We start from the raw sequence: 6789 nt of genomic DNA, 5'->3' as shown, positions 1-6789 counted from the left end.
TGCGAAATGCTGGCCTGGATGAATCACAAGCGGGAATTAAGATTGCTGGGGAAAAGATCAACAACCTCAGATATGCAGACGATACCACTCTAATGGCAGAAAGTGAAGAGGACCTAAAGAGCCTCTTGCTCAGGGTAAAAGAGGAGAGCGCAAAAGTGGGCTTGAAGCTCAACATCAAAAAAACTAAGATCATGGCATCCGGCCCCATCACTCCTTGGCAAATAGAAGGGGAAGTCGTGGAAGTAGTGACAGACTTCACGTTCCTGGGATCCCAGATCACCGCAGAACTGTGACTGCAGCCATGAAATTAAAAGACACCTGCTCCTTGGGAGGATCACCCTGCCAACAAAAATACGCATGGTCCAAGCAATGGTATTCCCAGTAGTCATGTATGGCTGTGAGAGTTGGACTATAAGGAAGGCCGAGCGCCGAAGAATAGATTCTTTTGAACTATGGTGCTGGAGAAGACTCTTGAGAGTCCCTTGGACTGCAAGAAGATCAAATCAGTCAATCCTAAAAGAAATCAACCCTGACTGTTCCCTGGAAGGCCAGATAATGAAACTGAAGCTCAAATACTTTGGCCACCAAATGAGAAGGGAGCACTCACTGGAGAAGAACCTGATGCTGGGAAAGACTGAAGGTCAAAGAAGACGGGGACGGCAAAGGATGAGATGGTTAGGAAGACAGGAGGGCCTTGCGGGAGCTGGTCCATGGGGTTGCGAAGAGTGGGACTCGACTGTGCGACTGAACAACAACACAATTTTAGTAATCTTGTATTATTAAGTGTCATCCAATCTTTTATCCAAACCATTGAAGCAGCTTTATAGTACAATGCCCAGTTTGGTAACGCAAAACTGCCTCTTTCTTTGTTAGCTTGCAAGATCTACTGAGAAATTCTCCATGCATCTACAACACAAAATTGTTCTGTTTATTCTAAGAAGGTTTTTGGGAGTTCATTTCCTCAATTCTGTCTGCCTGTTTGCTTCTTTCTGTCTATTTTACCATCCCTTATTATACAAATGTCATCAAACGTCTGTATTAAAATGATTTCTCTTAAAGAATCATAAAAATTTTCTTGCATCTGATTTGGTACATAGATATTTACTGTTAGATTAGAACTGTAGTACTCCTTCCCCTATCCAGATCCTACCCCAGTACTCTAACCACTGCACCATGTTGGTTCTCAGTTGTGCCCATGGCCCAGTTTAGCATTTCCTCATTTAAACTGCCTGGCACTGCAAACATTCTTCAGCACCATTCAGGACTTGTTTTATCCCAGTATCCCCACATATTCCAAAGAAAAGCTTCATGTTGTGCTTCAGTGTGTTTGCTATCCATACTCATGACACACAACCCCTATGGATTCATGTGCTACTGCTGCTTGCCTGGTACCAGACCAAGGCCTGTCATTCCACTCTGGAGCCTGTCATTCCACTCCCATAATACTCCTGCTACACCCAGTGGCTGTCATTCCACTCTGGGGTCTGTGATTCCAGTCCCAGGAGGCAGGGCCGGCCTAGGGGTTTGTGCGCCCTAGGCAGGCAGCCTCGTGGCACCCCCCTCAGATGCGAACCTCCCGATGGGGTCTGAAAACCTCCCAGCTTACTGGGGGGAGGGAGAGACAGAGTCATGCCGTGTGCTGGGGCACGGAGAGAGTGCCTGCTGCCCTGGGCCTGGCCCGCGGGAGGAGGGGGGGGCCGCTGGCAGGCACGTGCATGCACCCCCCCACTCTCTCTCCAAAGAGACCCCCTCCCTCCCCCCGGTAATCCCCTGAGAGGGCGCCCCACCCTCCCCACCCCCATCTTGGGCAAAGAGCAGGCGCCCCACTGCAGGGAGCCCACTTCTCACCCGCCCGCAGCAGCCGCCCTCCCCCTGCCTCACCCCTGCAGTGCCGCCATGCCGGATGTGGGTATTCTCTCCCTCGGGAAAGCACGCGATCGGCTTTGCCCGCCGGCAGCCAGGGGCAGCCAGCCAAACTCCCTTTCCCCGAAGGGCAGGCGGGTCCCTTCGCCCTCCAGGGCGCTCCCGGGCAAAGCTGGTGGGCATGGGCGAGGAGGGAGAGAGCGAGAGAAAGAGGCGTGTGTGTGCCCCAGCACGAGTCACCCTCTCTCCGGCTCCTGCCACGTGGGGAAGGGACCCCAAGCCTTCTTCGGCCAGCGCCGCCAGCTGCTGGGGTTGGGCACAAAGGGAGCCTCGCCCCGCCCCGCCCCAACAGCCCATCCGGAATGCTCAGCCCTGCAGTACCGCCGCTGCCCGTTCCGCACTCGCCGCCGAGGAGGAGGAGGTGGCTGGTCCCGCCTCTGCCATGGCAACGCGCACTTGCACCGCCACGGGCTCGCTCGGGCATGTGGGGAGGGGCGCCGAGCGGGGAGAAGGGGCCTCCCGGCTGTGGTGCTCGCGGAACACGCACCGCTGCCAGGAGAGCGCCCCCCCCCCGCAGCCCCGCTGGTTGCACCGCCTTCCCCCCCGGCCGCTCCAGGTGCGCAGCCCCCTGCGCTTCAGAGCCTTGCGCTGCCCAGGCGCTGGAGTCAGGTTGCCGAGCCAGCGAGCGAGGCGCGCTTGTGGTCTGGCCGTGGTGCACAGGGCAGCAGCTGCTCTTTGGCACGCGGGGGGTGGGGTGGGGGGGCGGTGCGCAGTTTGGCGCCCTGCTAGCGGGCGAGCCAGCCCTGCCAGGAGGACACATCTCCTCTCCCCTGGGCTGTCATTCCACTCTAGAGCCTGTTATTCCAGTCCCAGAACACATCTGCTACCCTCAGTGCCTGTCATTCCACTCTGGGGCCTGTCATTCCAGGACCAATGCCCCCTCTAAGCTGTGGGGTCTTGTGAGCAAAAATTCTACTTTGTGAGTTACTGGCATTAAATGTTGTGAGCGAGCACTTTGACTACTGTTTGCTCTGGAGTCATCCTTCCTGAGCTAAGACAAAACTCTGTGGGCATCGCAGGGCTGCCGAGCAGCAGCTGGGGCAGGAGAGCGGCGGTGGCGCCCCATCCCTGCGAAGGGTCCACCTCAGTGGCGACAGTGGTGGCCGAGGGCAGTAGGAGCCCCTGGGGCGTCATCCCCAGGGGGCTGCATCTGCTAATCTGCTAATGCAGTCGCCGCGGGGTTGAGGTTGGCGCTGCCATGGACGCCCTAAAGAAAGCTCAGACCATGCCGGCCGCTTTCCCGCCCCTGCTTGGGCTCTGCCGTGCCTAGCGGTTTCTCTTCAGGGAGGGGGAAGGGGGGAACAAGTCTGCTGCCACCCCGCCCCCCTTGTGCGAGCGCTCGGTAGGTATGATGTTGCTCGCTGCTCCTCCCTCCTCTGCCCTACAGACATGCCACGGAGCCCTCTTCTCTCAGTGCTGTGTGCGTGTAAATATTAGGAATAAAAAATACCCCTGATCCCACCTCCGGCTCTCTGCCGCTTGCCACCATAGGGCGAGAAGGGAGGCTGGAAATCCCGGAGGGACTGCTGGGATCGGTGACACAGACAGGGCACAGGAAGGGGGGGGGGTTAGGGGAGGGGGCGACTCTGTGCCGACCCGCAGGGCTGTCGAGGTGGGAGGGGCATTGTTTGAAAGAAAAGGCGCACGGGCAGGAGGAAGGCGTGGGGTGCCTCCCCTCGCGGGAGGGAGGGGAGCTGGTCCTCCGTGACAGGGTACATATCGCCAGGCTCGGGAGGGGAGTGGAGAGATGTGGGCTCTGCCTGTGTGTGTGAGAGAGAGTGACTGCCATCCACAGCGCTGGGGCTGGGGGAGCCCAGAAGTGAAGCGGCTGTCCGTTAGCAAGCTTGTGACCATGTACTTTTTGCAGTTTGCACCTCTTCAGGTGGCAAGTGTAGCAGAACTTGGGGGGGGGGGATTTGCAGAATCTTCCTATCTTTGCAAATTCTGCCCTTTTTGGGGGGGGGGAGGATGATATCCAGATTTAAATAAACTGACACCATGCTCAGGTCTTTTTTGCCTAGGTTGTCTGATGTGGACTAAGTAACAGACACCTAAGGCATGATGGGGCTACAGTTCTTGACATTAAATTCTGCCTTGCCGCTTATATGAGCCAACTGAATCAGCTAGTATGCTTGGCAAGTATATTGATAACTTGACAGTGGGAATGGAAACTCAGTATTCATGCATGCACTTCATCCAATTCATGAACTAGTCCAAATACAAAAGTGAAGCTGTTTTGTTCTTTAAATAAAACAAAAAACAAAAACACATGCTTTAGAAAATAGCTGCTTTAAAATATTTATGTCAGGGGAAGTGTAGCAGGCACATATGTTTATTTATTTGAAAATTGGTGGGGGGGGGGCGCCAGAAGGTAGCCTTGCCTAGTGTGCAAAAAAACCTGGGGCCAGCCCTGGCTACCCCCAGGGGCTGTCATTCCACTCTGGGGGCCTGTCATCCTACTCCCAGAACACATCTGCTACCCCCGGGGGCTATAATTCCACTCTGGGGCCAGTCCCAGAGTAGTGTATTTTGGACCAGAGACCTTCATGGAAAATCCATTCCGCATTTTCTTTGCAACCCTTCTTCAACTGTAATGTATGTCAATGGATGTAGCCCATGGAAGTCAATTTGCATTCCTGGCTCCCATTATTTCCAATGGGCCTTCAAGTCTCTCCCATTGTTTCCATCCCCAACAACCGGTAACAGAAGCTCCAGCCCCCGAATAGTCGCAAAGCGTTTCCATACTCGTCTTTCACTTCCTCCGCCCTCTTTCTGAGTCTCGACTTTTTGCTCTGTTTGAGTCGACAGCGCCACCTTAGGGGACTTGTAGTTCTTATGGGAAGAGAAACGTGCCTAGTCTCGGGTTATGGCGTGGCCAAAAGACTACAAGCCCCAGTGTATACCCCGCGCCTCGCCGTTAGCTGAATCTAGTAGAGGGAGTGCTCACTAAGGTTTTTCGCGCAAAAAGAGAGAGAGAGAGAGAATGAGGATTGGGAGCGGAGTCGGCTCGCCTGTATCTCTTGCCTTCTACCAGGTATGCAGTGGTTCTCTTCCGGGTTTTCTTCAGGCCACTTGTCGCACGTGATGCAAATGGATTCTTCTTTTTCTCTTTCAGCCGCACTTGCTCTAAGTAATTAGTAGGCTTTCTTTTGTGTTTGTCCGGGTCCAGGATGTCCTCAGTTCACCCCTTTCGTTCCTCATAAACAATCCAGGATCTGAAACTGTGGATCGATACAGAAGTGCTTGGTGCGTCTTTTAAGATCGACCGGGATAGAAGCTCGAAGACAAGTTTTAATTATGGCTCCTTCCCGTGGGGCACATATAATGTTATAGCTCTTTTAAAATGCAAAGTATCGACTCGGTCTTGGATGAGAGAGAGTGCGGTTAAAACGCAAGGGAGCAATGGGAGTTTTATTTGAAGCTCACGCTTTGTTAGTTGATGATATCTAGCTGTCTATCTAGTGGCTGTCTCGGCTTGAGTAGGAGTTCATTGGAACGCTTTTCCCTATTATCTTTCCCTCAGGCTAAACACCCCAATCCAGGTCGTCGTGACTAACAGCGTATCTCATGCATAAGATTGCCGTGTACTCAGTTGGGTTGCTGTTTATAATGTTTATCAGGTGGGGTTTTCAAAAGCTGTTTCTTTGTTATGATGATTTAATAATACTTTGCAGCTTAGTCGGAAGCTTTTTGACTGAAAGGCAGGATAAAAATGTCTTTAAAAATAACAGAACAACAATGGTAATATTTTAAATCTGAAATGTGCTTCATTTTTATTCTTCTGGTATCATCTTTCTATGCTGCCAGTTACAAAATGTTGTAATGTGAGGAGCTTCTCTGTAGATTAAGAAAGTGGTCATATACGTAGGTGAAAAACAAAAAATTTTTGCTGAGGTTTGCTAGCGGGTGTTTTAAAATCAAACGATCCCATGTTAGAAGGGAATCTGTGGGATTTTCAAGACCCACTGCTTCTCTGGAGAGATGAGAACTTCTCCATGTCAAAGAGCACCCATGTTTTGTGTAGCCACTGATGACATTATATCAGATTTCCAGTTTTTGTTTACAAGCTGTGAAGAAAAGTAACAACAGATCCAGCTATGACCTGGTGAGCAATTAATTAGAAGCACAGTAATGAAAGACCTTTCTGGTGAGCTTACTTTTAATGTAATTTAAGTAGTATCCTGGTTATTGACAGATGCATTTTACAACCTCATAGGTAGCTGCTGAAAAGCAATTCACAAATGATGCCCACTGGTTTAACAGCAAAAGCATACTTAGCCTTGTTTGGATAGCCTTGAGTGTGTTCTTTTTAAGTAAATGTCTTGCTTCTTGGGAGTCTTGAGACATGTAGGTGATCTCTCCTGGGGCAGCACAGGTGATTAGCGCTTAGTGTGAAACATTGCCATTCAAATTAGCCTATGTGCAAACCTTGGATACACACACATACTTACGGATGAAATCAGGTTGGGCGGTTGGCTGACTCACTAACTGGAAATGATAAAAATTGTATGTGTAACAGCAAAATAAAAGTCCAGTGGAACCTTAAAGACTAACAAAAGTGAGTCAGAGCTAACTTTATCAAGTTAGTACATCTTGTGGTGGAATAAATATTGTTAGTCTTTAAGGTGCCCCTGGACTCCTGTTTCGCTTAACTAGATTTTGCCCAAACACAGGTCTGTAGCTAGCGTGGGGCCCACGCGGCGACGCCCCCTTCCAAATACAGTGCCCTGAATCTGGTTGAGGGAGAGGTGGAGGTGGTGGGCCGAGCAGGCAAGGCTGGGGCATGGATCCAAAAGGCAGGCTCTAGTTTGTCACCCCATGATGCATCAGCACAGGGCGAGTGCGCAGAGACTTTTAACAGTGCTC

At 51.7% G+C, this 6789-nt stretch overlaps 1 protein-coding gene across 2 annotated transcripts in view; it reads left to right on the top strand.

Moving 5' to 3' along the window:
• The first annotated feature begins 4853 nt into the window (after window positions 1-4853).
• The window catches only part of SMPD2 (sphingomyelin phosphodiesterase 2), a 31680-nt gene continuing 29744 nt past the window's right edge, over window positions 4854-6789 (top strand). Inside the window, exon 1 of one of the 2 annotated variants that reach the window (XM_015411829.1) lies at window positions 4854-4957. The gene's annotated coding sequence lies outside the window, so the exon portion shown is untranslated. Of the gene's footprint in view, window positions 4958-5052; window positions 5170-6789 lie in introns of those variants that run through there. The other variant, XM_015411830.1, reaches the window with a different exon arrangement.

The sequence above is a fragment of the Gekko japonicus genome, unplaced genomic scaffold (genome assembly GCF_001447785.1).
Source record: "Gekko japonicus isolate JY-2015 unplaced genomic scaffold, Gekko_japonicus_V1.1 scaffold309, whole genome shotgun sequence".
NCBI classification, from domain to species: domain Eukaryota; kingdom Metazoa; phylum Chordata; class Lepidosauria; order Squamata; family Gekkonidae; genus Gekko; species Gekko japonicus.
Note: the sequence above shows the minus strand (reverse complement) of the source record. Positions and strands in the feature narration are given on the sequence as shown.